The sequence below is a fragment of the Phascolarctos cinereus genome, unplaced genomic scaffold, assembly GCF_003287225.1.
Source record: "Phascolarctos cinereus isolate Bilbo 61053 unplaced genomic scaffold, phaCin_HiC Scaffold_1;HRSCAF=81, whole genome shotgun sequence".
NCBI classification, from domain to species: domain Eukaryota; kingdom Metazoa; phylum Chordata; class Mammalia; order Diprotodontia; family Phascolarctidae; genus Phascolarctos; species Phascolarctos cinereus.
The window spans coordinates 261,034,942-261,049,864 of NW_027555514.1; the positions used below are offsets into that span (position 1 = coordinate 261,034,942).

The window sequence follows — 14,923 nt, forward strand, 5'->3', positions numbered from 1 at the left end:
TTCTTTGTATCTTTCAAGCTCTTAGCATCAGGCCTGGCACACAGCAAACATTAATAAATGCTTTTTAATTGGTTGGTTGATTGAGTGTATTAATGACCCTATGACCCACCTAACTATGGTGGGAGAAGGGAAGAGGATAGAGGAGAGAGGTACAACAAAGCTATTTTAATTTGCTTATATGTCAGGCTTTAGTGTGGCTACTGGCTTCATTGATGTAGATTGTACCTTTTGCATGCTTCAGTAGACATACTCCCTCCACCACAGCTACCATTGTTAATTTTTATTTGAATTAACCCCCTTTATATTTATTCTGTATATCCTTATATATGTACTTGTCTCTCCCATTAGAAGGTAAGCTTTCTGAGGGCAGGTATGTTTCCTTCTTTGTCTTTTTATCCCCAGAGTCTGGCAGAGTGCTCTGAGTTAACACTTGTCAAATGCTTATTTGCTGACTGACAGTGCTCAATGAATACATTTTGAATTTAATTAAATTGAATTAAATTAAATTGACACGGTTTCCCTCTACTCAAGACATTTTTCTGGAATAATAGACATGAGGTCATAATGGACCAGTTCATGGAATCATCTTCATCCAGGCTCTCCTTCCCAAATCTTTTCAAACTCTGCTTTGCTGAGATGTTCCTGCACCAGGTAGGCCACGCATAGCCACCCCATTAGGAAGACATGGAGGATCCCCTTCCAGGGAGTGTATCCCAAAACTCTGTGTGAGATGTAGTCAAGAGATAGCATGTGTCTGTGTCTAACCACTAGGATGCAAGCTTTCTGAGAACCAGGAAGATGTCACTTTTGTCTCTGTATTCCCAGTAACAAGCGTGGTGCCTAAGACATTGGAAGTGCTTAACAAAGGTGTGTTGACTTATAATGGATATCAGACAGGGAGGGGGTAGGGGAGGGAGGGATTGAATTTGGAACTCAAAACTTTAAAAAAAAGTTTTTACAGCTAAGTGGGGAAAAAATAAAACATTATTTTTTTTAAAAAGTGTGTTGAGTGATTATCCAAATGTGTTCCATTGTTTATGAGCAGCCTACCTCTTCAAACTGAAAAGCAAACAAGCAAAAACCTACAACTGAGGAAGTTTGATCAAAAGTCTAGGTGGTATTACTGTTCCACTACTCACTCCCAGAATGACCTTAGGTAAGTCATTTCCTTTCTCTATCGATCTTTGTATCTATAGCCTGACGTTGAGGAAAAACCTCTGGAATTAGAGTCAAAAGGCTAGGTTTGAACCCGAGAGCTATAATTTACTGCTTACATAACCTTGAGTGAATAGCTGAACGTCTTTGGGCGGGTTCTCAGTTTCTTTCCTTCAAATGAACCTTTGATCTTATATCAGTTTAGAAAAAACACAGATGTAATACTGGAAAAAGTCTTGGCAGTGAAGCCAGGCAATCTGAGTTTATATCCTGCCTCTGATGCTGACCGCCTTTGTCGGTCTGTGGGTCTCAGTTTCTCCATCTGTTCCAATGAGTGGGTTGGGTTGGACTAGAGGGCCTGAGAGGTCCACTTCAGCTACATCTCTGGAGTCATCATTCCAGGATCCCAATAACATTAGAGACCAACCCCTCTTCTAATCCTCTAGGGCTCATCCAGGACCTCCAATCAGTTCACCAGAAGGGTTACCCAACAAGCCGGAGGATTTCCTTGCTTACCCCGACATTGGCATGGGTACCAGTGATATTCTGGTGTCCATCTGTCACCTGTCACCCTTGACACATCACCAGCCCATTCTCTCTTACAGGGTCATAGACTTGTAGCTAGAAGGGAGCAAAGTAGGGATCAAATCCAACGTCCCTCATTTGACTGAGACTCAGAGGGGGTGAGTGGTTTGCCCAAGGCCACACAGCTACTTGATGATTCTGAGGTCAGATTAACCCAGACTTCTGGTATTCTACCTACTGCACCAGACATGTCAATCACAGGGTCCAAGGGCCATTGAGGACTGCACACTCCCAAGTGCAGCCAAATCAGATTAAAATATAATTGGGCAATGGTTTTTAAAAGTAAATATAAATACAATAAAAGACAGATAATGTTAAAATGTGTTTTTTAAGTCAATATGCAGCCTGCAGGACTCCTTATATATGATTTAATGGCCACCATTTCTATTTTAATTTGAAATTCCTGAGCTATAACATATTGCCTCCCCCATCACATGGTTCTTTGATGATGTCATTTAATCTTATTGTTTTCTTATTTCTTAGTCAGTTTTACTTCTGTAAAATGGGAAAACTGGACCAGATTGTCTTTAATGTTCCCTTTGGGCTCTTAATCCTACAGTGAAATAAAGGCATAATCTCAATGGAGGGAAAGAGCCAACCTCGAGGAGTAGTCCTGCACTGAAGATAGGTCCGCAAGCACGTTTGATTGGGAATAAGGCTTTTTTTAAGTGAGGCAATTATGGCCAAGCTTGGAATATTTGTCAATGACTATTTGTCTATGGCAAAAAAAAAAAAATTACTGAGGCAAGTGCTTAGAGAAGAGGGACATATATGTGATTCACAGTAAAAAGGGGGGCATTCATGCTAAACTTTCAATAAACTAAGTTTAACTAGTCAAGATATATATATATATATATAATACACACACACACATAGACACTTACATATGTGTGTATTGTGTATATGTACATTTATATCCCGCTTTTCAAACAATTAACTAGGATAGCACTTATATCTATACATAGATATGGTGTATATATACAAATGCATACACATACATATAAACACATAATGCATATGTATGTGCATATAATGGATGTATCAGGCAGCTAGGTGGCAAAATGGATAGAGTGCCAGGCCTGGAGTCAGGAATATCTGAGTTCCAATCTAGCCTCTTATACTTACTAGCTATGTGACCCTGGGCAAGATACTTAACTCTATTTGCCTCAGTTTTCTCATCTGTAAAATGAGATAGAGAAGGAAATGGCAAACCACTCCAGTATCTCTGCCAAGAAAACAGCAAATGGGGTCACAAAGAGTCAGACAAAAGTGAAACAACTGAACAATATCAACAGTGTATGTATATATGTGTACCTGTGGGTATATACACATACATATGTGTGTGTGTAGATATGCAAGGTATCCAAAAAATCTTAATGCAGTTTAAGATATTAAAGCTTAAAATTATACTAGACTTTTGAAGGAGTAAGTATATGTATATGTATGTGTGTATAGATGTGTATATACATATATTCATGTATACATGTACATATATGTGTATAGGCATACATGCTATTGTTTGGTCATTTTTCAGTTGTGTCTGACTCTTCGTGACCCCTTTCTGGGGTTTTTCTTGGCAAAGATCCTGCAGTAGTTTGCATTTCCTTCTCCAGCTCATTTGACAGATGAGAAAACTGAGGCAAACAGGATAAAGTTACTTGCCCAGGGTCACCCAGCTAGTAAGTGTCTGAAGTCAGATTTGAACTCAGGAAGATGAGTCTTCCTGACTTCAGGCCCAGCTCTCTATCCATTGCACCACCTAGCCTCCAAATCTATGATTCCATGAATGGTAGTCTATAGAAGAAATCTGGGCATGGTATCCCAGTTTCCCATTGTGGAAGACGAAGCAAGCTAAGGATAAAGACCAGTTTTAGGCTAGGCATTGGATGTTAACAGAAGAGCTCACTTATCAGGAGGAAGTGAAGCAGTGCAGTTTACAGCCCTAAAAGAGTAAGCCATGCATGCCTCAAATGCAAGCTTTCTTCAGGGAAAGAGGATGCGTTGTCTCTCAGACCTGTCATACCAAGAGCAGATAAAAAGCAGGGGAGAAAGGATTGCTCAGATAACTCTCATCTGCGAAGCAACCACTGTCTGTTGGGGCTGTTGAAGCTGACACATTTTAAATCCTGATTTCTACTAACATTAGACAGAGCTTCAGATGAGCTAATCTCACCTCTTCATTTTACAGAGCAGGAAACCAAAGTCTAGAAAGGTCACCAACCCCCATATCTAATCAGTTTCTGATTTTGGTGATTCTACTTCCATAACATCTCACAACTGTCTCCTCTTCTCCCCTCCCATCACAACCAGACTGCCTAGATAATTGGAAATAACCTTCTAATTTGACTCTCTGTTTCCATGTCTCTCCCCTTCCCATACATCTTCCAATTAACTTCCTAAACAATTTCCCTCAAGTATAATTGACCAGATTACTCCCCTGCTCAAGAAACTTCAATGGTTCTCCTCTGAAGGCCTGTATTTTGGGAGAATCAGCCCATGGTTTGCTCCTCTTCAAGCTGGGCTTCTGACTCTCCGGTGCCACTACTATCCTTCTCTCTGAACCCCCAGGGACCACCCTCTTCAGCCCCTTTACAAGTGTCATCTACTCCCATTAAAATGTAAGCTCCTTGAGGGCAGGCACTGTGTTTTTGCTTTTATCTGTATCCCCATCACTTAGTACAGTGCCTGGTACACAGTAAGCACTTCATAAATGCTTGTTGCCTGCTTGGCTCCCTACCTTTCTATGTCTGAATTTTTACTGGTACTATTCTTCCCCTTCTCAATGACTTCCTCCACTCGTCAATCTTCAGCAAGAGAATAACATACTGAAGAGGGAGAAATGTTGTCTTTAGAGGTAGCTGGGTGGCGTGGTGGGTAGAGTGTGGGACTGAGAGTCAGGAAGATCTAAGTTCAAATCCTGCCTTAGACGCTTATTAGCTAGCTATGTGACCCCGGGCAAGTCATATAACCTTTATCAGTCTCAGTATTCTCATCTGTAAAATGGAGATAATAATAACAACTATATCCCAGATTCATCGTGAGGATCAAATAAGATTTGTAAAGTGAACGTTAAGGCAGCATACAAATGCCAGCTACTATAATTATTATTCACCTAAGGTGAACATACCATGATCAGCTGCACTGGTTTTCTACACCTACGAGCAGGGTCATGTATCAGCCAAGGAATCCAGTAACACCCAGGCCATGTCATCAGGAGTTACTGCTAAAGAAGGGGGAGGCCCAGCTTCCCAGGCCTTCCTAAATTTAGGATTCAGCAAATTCAAAAATCTCTCCAAACAGCTTCCTGACTGTAAGCTCCTTGAGGACAGGGACTGCCTTTTAGCTTGGTGCTTAGCACATTGCCTGGCACATAGTAGGTGCCTAATAAATGCTTATTGACTGGCTACCTAGTTCCCCTCTTTTTTTTTCTAATTCCTCTTCCTCTAGAATTTCCCTAGATATGCTTAGCTTGTCTGAATAAAAAAATTGTACGGTAATATATATGTAATTCACTGACCATGCATGTCTAATAACCATGGAGCATGTGGCCTTTAGGATCACAGATCCAGAGATGGAAAGCATCTGAGAAGACTCATTTTACACATGGTAAAACTGAGATCTAGAACAGGTAATGACTTGTCCAGGGTGTGCTAACACCTCTGTTTACCCCAACCCACTCCCCTTCCTACCACATGGGTGAGGCTTTTTTTTTTCTCCTGAAAGATGATAAAGTTGAGTCATAGTCTTGATTGACCCAGAGCGGTACGGCAACTTCCTCAGGCCATATTGACGTGGCTTCCTGGTCACCCAAGGCCCTTCCGATTCTATCCTGTTGGCCAAACATTCCATATGAAGATGAGGGAAAAGGAGGGCCCTGGAGTACCCTTGTTGAATATAGAGACAGCTAAATGGTACAGTGCATAAAGCATCAGTTGAAATCTATTTCAGTTGAGTTACCTTGAGTGTGAATTCTGTCCTTTGCCTCCAAATACAATTAGTTTTGAATCTTTTGGACTATCTCCCTTGGCTCTGGAAAGATTCTAGAATACTTAAATTCAAATCTGGCCTCAAACACTCACTAGCTGTGTGACCCTGGGCAAGTCACTTAACCCCCATCTGCCTCAGTTTCCTCGACTATAAAATGGGGATAATAACAGCACCTACCTCCCAGGCTGTTGTGGAGATCAAATAAGGCACTGTTTGTAAAGCACTTGGCAAACTGACTGACATAAAGTAGGCACTTAATGTTTGTTCCCTTTGTTGAACAGTGCTCAGTATATGTTGTTGAAATCACAGGTCTTACAGTTATAAATTTCAAAATTTGTGTAAATATCTAAGGTTGATAAATCATTTTTTAGTCTTACCTGATTCTCTGTGACCCCTTTTGAGGTTTTCTTGACAAAGATACTGGAGTGGTTTGCCATTTCCTTTTCCAGCTCATTTTACAGATGAGGAAACTGAGGCAAACAGAGTTAAGTGACTTGTCCAGGGTCACATAGCCAGAAATTGTCTGAGACCAGATTTGAACTCATGAAGATGAGTCTTCCTGACTCCAGGTCTGGCATTCACCATTCTGGCATCCACCGAGCAACCTAGCTGTTCATCCCTGGCATACAGTAGGTGCTTAATAATGCTTCTTTCCTTCCCTTCCCCTTGTTGAATATTCTTTGTATACCATAGTCAAGTAAACCTCCTTTTGCTTGCTGTAGAATGACCTAAGACTGCCTCATTTCAATCCAACACTGAATCTAAAGAGGATGCCAGCCTGAGTCTGGCTTACCCCAAACCAAGCGTCATAGGACACTTGATCTAGAGCTGGGAGGAACTTAGAGACCATCTAGTCTCATTTTGCAGATGGGTAAACTGAGGCCCAGAGAGGTATAGTGACTTGTGCACAGTTATACAAGTAAATAAATAGCAAAACTGAAATTCAGATTGAAGTCACCTAACTTCAGGATGGTTAGACAAAAGTCTGTCTGGAAGAGGTCTGGTGATATTAGTGGAATGCAGGCTCAATGAATTGACAGTGTAATATGGCAGCCCCAGCATGGGAACAAGACCTTGGGCTCCATTAAGGGAGTCCTGGCTTCTAGGAACTTATCTTCTAACTTGACATCACTCTCCCATTATGGACATTCTAGAGGAACTCAAGTACTCTAGAACCTTCCCAGAGCCAAGGGGGATAGTCCAGAAGATGTCAAACTAATTGTATCTAGAGGCAAAGGACAGAATTCACATGTGAAGGTAACTCAGCTGAAGAATGATCAAACAAAGCTCTTCAGAGAAGGGGATGACTGATTTGTCCTCAAGTGCATTCCTTGGGCTTGGAGTCCTCTCAGAGGAGGGCAAGGAAAATGCTCCCCATATTTTTCAGTTACAAGATAAAGAGATTTTTTTGTGTGTGATTTCCTTTCGCCCCTCCCCCTCCCTTTTTTCCTCTCCCCCAACTGTGGCAATTGCAATCTTTCTATCAATTGACTATATTATCTTCAGGTACCTTGGTTAGGATAAGAATGTTGGTCATACAGCATCCAGAAAGGTAAGACAGTTAAAGGGGGAAAAAACATGGATTCAATAAAGAAATTCATAGCAATTGTGGACTGAACAAATCTGTTACATCAGGCTGTAAAAGAACTCTTCAACAAGAAACCAGCTGGGGCCAAAGTTACAAAGTAAACCAAAAGGGTTACTAAAACTGCTGCCTGAGTTTTCATTTTGGATGCTAATTTCTTGCAGTTCTCATTGCTTTTTTTCTAGGCAGAGAGCAACGCCAAAATGGGAATCTTGGACCCGGTTTCTGAGAACGCCTAAGCCTTGATCTTGAATAATTAATAATATTAATAACAACATAATGCTCTAAGTTTTTCAAAAAAGCTTTATATTAACCCTTCTGGGCATCAGTTTTCTCATTTTCCAAATGAGTAGGTTGGACCAGATGACCTCTACTCCTTTCCAGCTCTAAAGCTATGATCTTAAGTCATTTTACTTCTCAATTTCCTTGTTTAAAAAAAAAAAAACGGGTTGAATAACCTGTGCAATCCCTTCCAGCTCAGCAGTACAGTGGATCAGGGGCCAGACCTGGAGTCAGGAAGACTTGCGTTCAATTCTGGTCTCAAACACTTAATAGATATGTGACCTTGGACAAGTCATTTGGCCTCTGTCTGCCTCAGTTTCCTCATCTATAAAATCGTGATAATAACAGCACCTTCCTGCTATGGTGATTTTGAGGATCAAAGGAGACATGAAAAGTTTTTTGCAGATCTTAAGTTCAGTTTAGTCAATTTTCAGTCATATCCAACTCTTTGGGAGTGTTTTCTTGGCAGAACTATTGGAGTGGTTTAGCATTTCTTTTTTCCAGATGAGGAGATGGAGGCAAACAGAGTTAAGCGACTTGCCCTGGGTCACACAGCTAGATTTGAATTCAGGTCTTCTGGACTCCAGACCCACTGCACCACCTAGCTGCTTCTTCCAGGGCCCTCCTTTCCCCTTATCTCCATATGGAAAGGAGATGCTAGATAAAGCTCTAGATAAAACTATGTTGTATAAGTCTAAGATCCCTTCCCAGCAAGAAAACTAACAATGACAGACACAGAGCACCACGAAGGTCCAGCGTGGGCCTGGACACCAGCCATGAGTCTTTGTTCTCATTCATAGTTCTCATCATAAAAGAGGAATTACGAATCAGTCTGAGACATGGAGGGCAGCTGGTGGTCCAGTGGAGGGAATACCCAGCCTGGAGTCAGGAGGACATGAGTTCAAATCCAGCCTCAGACATGTGTTATTATCCTTTATTCTCTAAGAGGACCAATGATATCGGAAGGGCGATGTCTTGACTTGCAAGTGAACTGGATTTAAGTGAGGCAGAGCTGCTCAGTCACCAGCCTCGCTTTCTCCTCCAGTCATCAGAGTCCAGTGGCAAGACATAGATCAAGAGACTGGTGATGGCCTGGATGCAACGGGAGACCTTGGCCTTTTTAAGCTAAAGTCTTCCTCAGGCCTCAGTTTGTCCAAGGCAACACCCATTCAATAATTAAAGGCTAAGTAAGAATTGAGGCAAAAGATGGCCTAGTTTGCCTTCACGAAAGAATCCCCTCAGACACTTACTAGCTGTGTGACCCTGGGCAAGTCACTTAACCCTCTTCACCAGTTTCCTCATCTGTAAAATGAGCTGGAGAAGGAAATGGCCAACCACTCCAGTATCTTTGTCAAGAAAACCCCAAAAGGGGTCATGAGAGTTAAACACAATTGAACAACAATTGATATGTACTAAACACTATGTTTTCTTATAAGAGACACATTTTGGATGACCTCATCAGATCAGGACAAAATGCCTAAAACCACTGAGACTCTTCTGACCTAACCCTTTCATATCCTACCCCACAAGGCCTGCCTTCAGGGTTCTAGTATTTTTACCCACCAAAGTGAATTGGGTCTATAAGAGAAAAAAAAACCCCACATACCTTAACCCAACCTACATATATTTATTTTATTTATTTATTGGCAATTGGGGTTAAGTGACTTGCCCAGGGTCACACAGCTAGTAAGTGTCAAGTGTTTGGTCTGAGGCCAGTTTTGAACTCAGGTCCTCCTGACTTCAGGGCCAGCGCTCTATCCACTGCGCTTCCTAGCTGCCCCCACAACCTACATATATTTAGCCAGTCCCAATTTAAGACTCACTCACTTCATCATTTTACTTTTCCTCCTTAAAAGGTGAGTTGCCATGAGAGTCACCTCTGATGTTACTGCCTGTGTGCCCCAGGACAAATCACTTAACCTCTCAGGGCCTCATTTCTTCATCTACAGGACTCCATGGTATCTAAAGGCCCTTCTAACTTGAAATCAATGACCAATGATTTCAGCTCTTAGCTTCAATCTTTGAATGATTCCTTGAGCATTTTCAAATTACTATTTTAGGTGTGGGATATTTTTTGCCCCATTCACCACCAACTTTGGATAAAATCGGATGCATGTGAAAGACCTCACTAGATGATGACTGTAAGCTCTATGAGGGCAGGGGTAATGTCTTATTTATCTCTATGTAATATAGGGTGTACAAAAGTCTCAGTGATGTTTTAAGTTATTAAAGCTTAAAATGACATTAAGATTTTTGGACTACCTTGTAAACAAGTTGGCAAAGAGGGAAGAGCATTGGCCTGGGACTCAAGAAGACTTGAGTTCAAATCTGGCCTCGGACATTTATTAACTGTGTGACCCTGAGCAAGTCACTTAATTACCATGTGCCTTAGTTTCCTCATCTGTACAAAAATGAGGATAACAACAGCACCTCTCTCTCAGAGTTATGAGAATAAAATGAGAAAATATGTTTAAAGTGCTTTGCCAACTTTAAAGCCTAGTATTATATCATTTACAATATTATATAATCTAGAACTTATTCTCTTCTGTCTATCTTGAACACACACACACACGATGTTATTACAATGGAAAGAACAGCCTTAGCTTCAGAAAACCCACGTCTAAGGTTTAGCCCCTTTGTACCCTCCTGGAGTAAGTCACTGAATTTCCCTGCACCTCAGTTTCCTCATCTGTAAAATGAGAGGTTAGATGGGATGAATCCTGAGGTCCCTTCCAATTGTCGGTCTACCATCTTATGAGGAAAACACTGCCTCATTCTATGAGAACCCTGGAAGAGCAAGCACACATGTATTCAATCACCATTCTACCTACCAAGTTCATATTGAGTTTTCCAAAGGGGTCTAACCCGAGCCCAACTGAAGCCACTGATTTGTCTTCGCCTTCCTTGCCTCCTAGCCTTGGCTGCCAGTTCTCTCCAGGAAGACTCGGACTCCTTGCCTTGCCCACGAAGTCACTCAACTCCAAGATTTTATTAGTGCTGTCCAAATTGTTGGGACACGCTCTTTACATGTACTTTAGTCCAATTTTTTTTGAAGTTTGTGCATAGCAAGAGCACCCCGAGGAAGAAAAGCAGCTATTGTTCATCTACTGTTAGGGAGAATGAGACCACCTATACTAATAACCATGCGTTGACATAAAATTATATGGCGATCAATAGCAAGGGAAAAATAAATTGGTCACTGTAGAATAGAAAAACCTAATAATCATTGGTGCATTTCTTCAGCTGCACCTCCCAGGAGAGGGTCTGCTTTTTCTCCATCTCCACTCTTACTCATGCCCATTGATATCCAAATTCATGTCAAGGCAGATCTTCAAATATTTGCTATCGTTCAGTCATTTTCAATCGTGTCTGATGCTTACTGACCCCATTTGGGGTTTTCTTGGCAAAGATACTGGAGTGGTTTGCCATTTCCTTCTCTGGCTTATTTTACAGATGAGGAAACTGAAGCAAACAGGGTTGAGTGACTTGCCCAGGGTCACATAGCTAGTAAGTGTCTGAGGCCAGATTGGAACTCAGGAAGCTGAGTCTTCCTGACTCCAGGCCTGGCACTTTATCCACCTACCACCTCACTGCCCTTTTCCAACATACACAAACTTATTTCCTGCTCTTATCACGAGTTTAATCATCAGTCTTACATTGCTCACTCTCTTCTTTTAGTGGTCCTCTGGCCCTAAACAACCAGAAGAAGCTAAAATTTGTTTTCCAGTAACATTGACCTGGGCAGCTGAACAGTGGAGTGGAGAGAGCACTGAGCTTGGCATTAAGGAAAATTCATCTTCACAAGTTCAAGTCTGCCCTCAGACCCTGGGCAAGTCACTCAACCTGTTTGCCTCAGTTTACTCATCTGTAAAATGAACTAGAGAAGGAAATGGCAAGCCACTCCCATACCTCTGCCAAGAAAACATCAAAAAGGCCACAAAGAGTCAAACATGACTAAACAATAACAACACTGACCTGCAGATGAACAGAATACAAGGTTGTGGTAGCATGATAGCACTGGGGATGGGAAGGAACCTTTGAGTTCATCTTCTTGGACTCAGGCCTAGACCTTTTCTCCTTGTTCATCTTTACCTCTTAGTTTCCTTCAAGTACCTACTCAAATGCTACTTTAAGCTAGAGTCCTTCCCTCTAAGATTGCTTTCAACTGACACTGTGTGTGTGTGTGTGTGTGTGTGTGTGTGTGTATTATATAGGTGTATATACACATGCACGTACACACACACACACACACACACACATATCTCACGTGTATATGGTTGTCTGTATGTTTTCTTCCCTCATTAGAATGTGAGCTCTTAAGGAAAGGAACTCTTCCTTCTTTTGTGTCTCCATTTTTTACTTTCTTTGTACCTCCAAGGCTATACCGCCTGGCACATAGTAGGTGCTTAATAAATGCTTACTGACTTGAGACCAAGGCACTCAGTCTACAGGTGAGCAGACTGAAACCCAGAGAGCTTCAGAAGTGATTCACCCAAGGTCTCAACCATAGGCCATGAGAGTGAATATAAGCAAGGTCTACACAGACCAGTTCAGAAAGTAGTATGGTACAGAACAGTTTCTTAACCTGGGGATCCATGACCTTAAAAAAAAAAAAACTTTGATAACTGTATTTCAACATAATTGGTTTTGGTTTCTTTTGTAATTCTGCTTATTTTTTTTTGAAATGAAAAACATAATTCTGAGGAGTCCAAAGTTTGCCAGAAAGGCCCATGACGCAAAAAAAGTTGAGGATCTTTGGAGTAGAGGGAAGTAGTATTACTTTTGGAATCAAACCCCATTTCCGGGGATCATAGGCTCTGAGTTCAAATCTCATCTCTGACACATATCTTTGGTACTTCATGTAACCTCCCTGGCCTCAGTTTCCACATCTTCATAAGGAGGAAGGTGGATTAGAAGGGGTCTGAGGTCCTTCTTGTTCTACATCAATGACCCTTAGGTTCCATGTGACCTTTAGCAAGCCCCTTAACCTTTTCCTCACTTTTCTTATCTGCCTAATGTGGAAATTGGCCTAGATGGCCCCATCTAGCTCAAGGCCTGTGATTCCTCCTGATCCTAAGGTCTGTATGCTAATTCAAGAAATTTAATCACCTTATGTGGGATGTGTATCAGTAATCGGAATCTGATTAAAGAGCAATGAAGAAGCACGCTTCCCTCCTGGATTACAGACCCTAACAAATTGTCAGATGAAGTCGCCAGTGTTTGGCCTGGTTTTGCTTCCCATGGTTTGTTGCAAGAGAAAGCTCTCTAATGGGGGGGGGGGGGTCAGGACAAGGGGCCTCGTGGCACAGAGATTCAAGAAAGTTAGAGCAGAGTAAAAAGCAAAAGGCAAAGAAAACATTTCTTATGTGTCTGGTATTGGCCTCTGTGCAGGGGACGCCACGACAAAAAATAAAAAGCAGTGCCTGCCCTCACAGAGCTTACATTTTCCTTGGGGTTTCCTGGGGCAGGAGGGGGGAGTGAGAAGTGATAATAGCATTGGGACAAGACCTGTGATTTTCAATTCAGTAAGCATTAATTAAGCACCTACTATGTGCCAGGCACTGTTCTAAGCCAAGGATACAAAAAAGGGACAAAAGACAGTCCCTACCCTCAAGGAGCTTACAATCTAACAAGGGAAACAACTATCAACCTCTAAAAATCACCTACTATGTGCCAAGCACTGTTCTAAGCCAAGGATACAAAAAAGGGACAAAAGACAGTCCCTACCCTCAAGGAGCTTACAATCTAACAAGGGAAACAACTATCAACCTCTAAAAATCACCTACTATGTGCCAAGCATACAAAAAAGAGGTGCAAGACAGCCCCTGCCCTCGAGGAGTTTACAATCTAATGGGGGAGCAACCATCTGATGGCCTCAACATGTATTCATGTGAACAAATATATACAAAGCAAACTATGTACGGGATAAATAGGAAATAATTAACAAAGGGAAGGCACTAGATAGGGCAGCAACTCTGTAAACTTCTAGCTTTCAGGACCCCTTTACATTCTTAAAAACTGATGTCTCCCCCCAAAAAAACCTTTCATTTATATGAGTTATATCTATCAATATTTACCATGTTAGATATTAAAATCTTAGTCTTAATTATGTAAGTAGTTTTGACTTCACAGACCCCCTGAAAGGGCCCCTGAACTGCACTTTGAGAACTACTGACCTAAGGGACTCCCGAGTGAGGAAACTCCAATGCAAGTGTTTTTTTTTTCTTTCTCTTCCCTTCTCTAGCCATGAAACCAAGCTGTACTCTTGATATAACATACACATAGGAAAATAAATCCTAGGCAATCTGATAAGAGAGAGAATATTAACAAAAGAGGAGAAAGGATTAGAGCAGGCTTCTGGGAGGATATTCTTCTGGGGCAAATGCTAAGGAAGATAAGGATTTTTTAGAGGCAGAGTGGAACAGGATCTTTGATAGAGAGCTGGAAGGGAGCTCTGGAATCATTTCTTTGCAACCTCCTCATTTAAAGGCTAAGGAAACCCGGGTCCCAGGAAGGTCATTAGTTACTAGCCTAAGACCAAGAAAGGAGAATGTGGTTGGATGAGAACTCAGGGTCTCCAATGGCAAATCTAGGGCTCTTTGCACAACAGAGTGACATTATTCTATTGTTATTTAATAAATAACTAATGATCAAAAGAGCATGGCTCCGTTAATCAAGGTTTACATAATTTTAATAACTATCCTCAACTCAAGCAGTCGGCGCAAGAAATCAAGTCCTTTCAAACAAACCCCAAAACATATGCCTTTTGGGGTTACATATTTAAATCGTTGGAACAACTTCAGATAAGGGTCAGTTTCTAAATTAGGGACCACTTTGTGAGGGGAGGGGAAGTTGGATGGAATGAACATAAAAAACACAATCAAAATTCTAGAAGGAACCCCTCTTTTGAGGGCAAACATATACCTTCACACTAGAAAGAGTTCTAAGATTCAGTCCCTTGTCTATAAGTCTTTGAACTACTGGATATGAAATTCTCCTACGGAAGAGGATTCCACATAATCACCACATCCTGCATTCTGATATCAATTTTTAACATGACCCACATTTCCCCTGTATCTTCCTGGAGAGAGAGAGAGGAGAGAGAGAAGAGAAGAAGAAGAAGAAGAAGAAGAAGAAGAAGAAGAAGAAGAAGAAGAAGAGAAGAAGAAGGAGGAGGAGGAGGAGGAGGAGGAGGAGGAGGAGGAGGAGGAGGAGGAGGAGGAGGAGGAGGAGGAGGAGGAGGAGGAGAAGAAGAAGAAAGGAAGGGAGGAATGAAGGAAAAGAGGAAGAAGAAAAAATAGCAAAAACCTTAATTGAAATATTTTGAGA

The 14,923-nt window shown here is 41.5% G+C and overlaps 1 long non-coding RNA gene across 2 annotated transcripts in view; it reads left to right on the forward strand.

The window, feature by feature from the left end:
- The first annotated feature begins 253 nt into the window (after window positions 1-253).
- Window positions 254-14,923, forward strand: part of LOC144454466 (uncharacterized) — a 20,459-nt gene continuing 5,789 nt past the window's right edge. The window contains exons 1-2 of one of the 2 annotated variants that reach the window (XR_013482871.1): window positions 254-867; window positions 1,046-1,156. This is a non-coding gene — a long non-coding RNA (uncharacterized LOC144454466). Of the gene's footprint in view, window positions 1,157-14,923 lie in introns of both variants that reach the window. The other variant, XR_013482870.1, reaches the window with a different exon arrangement.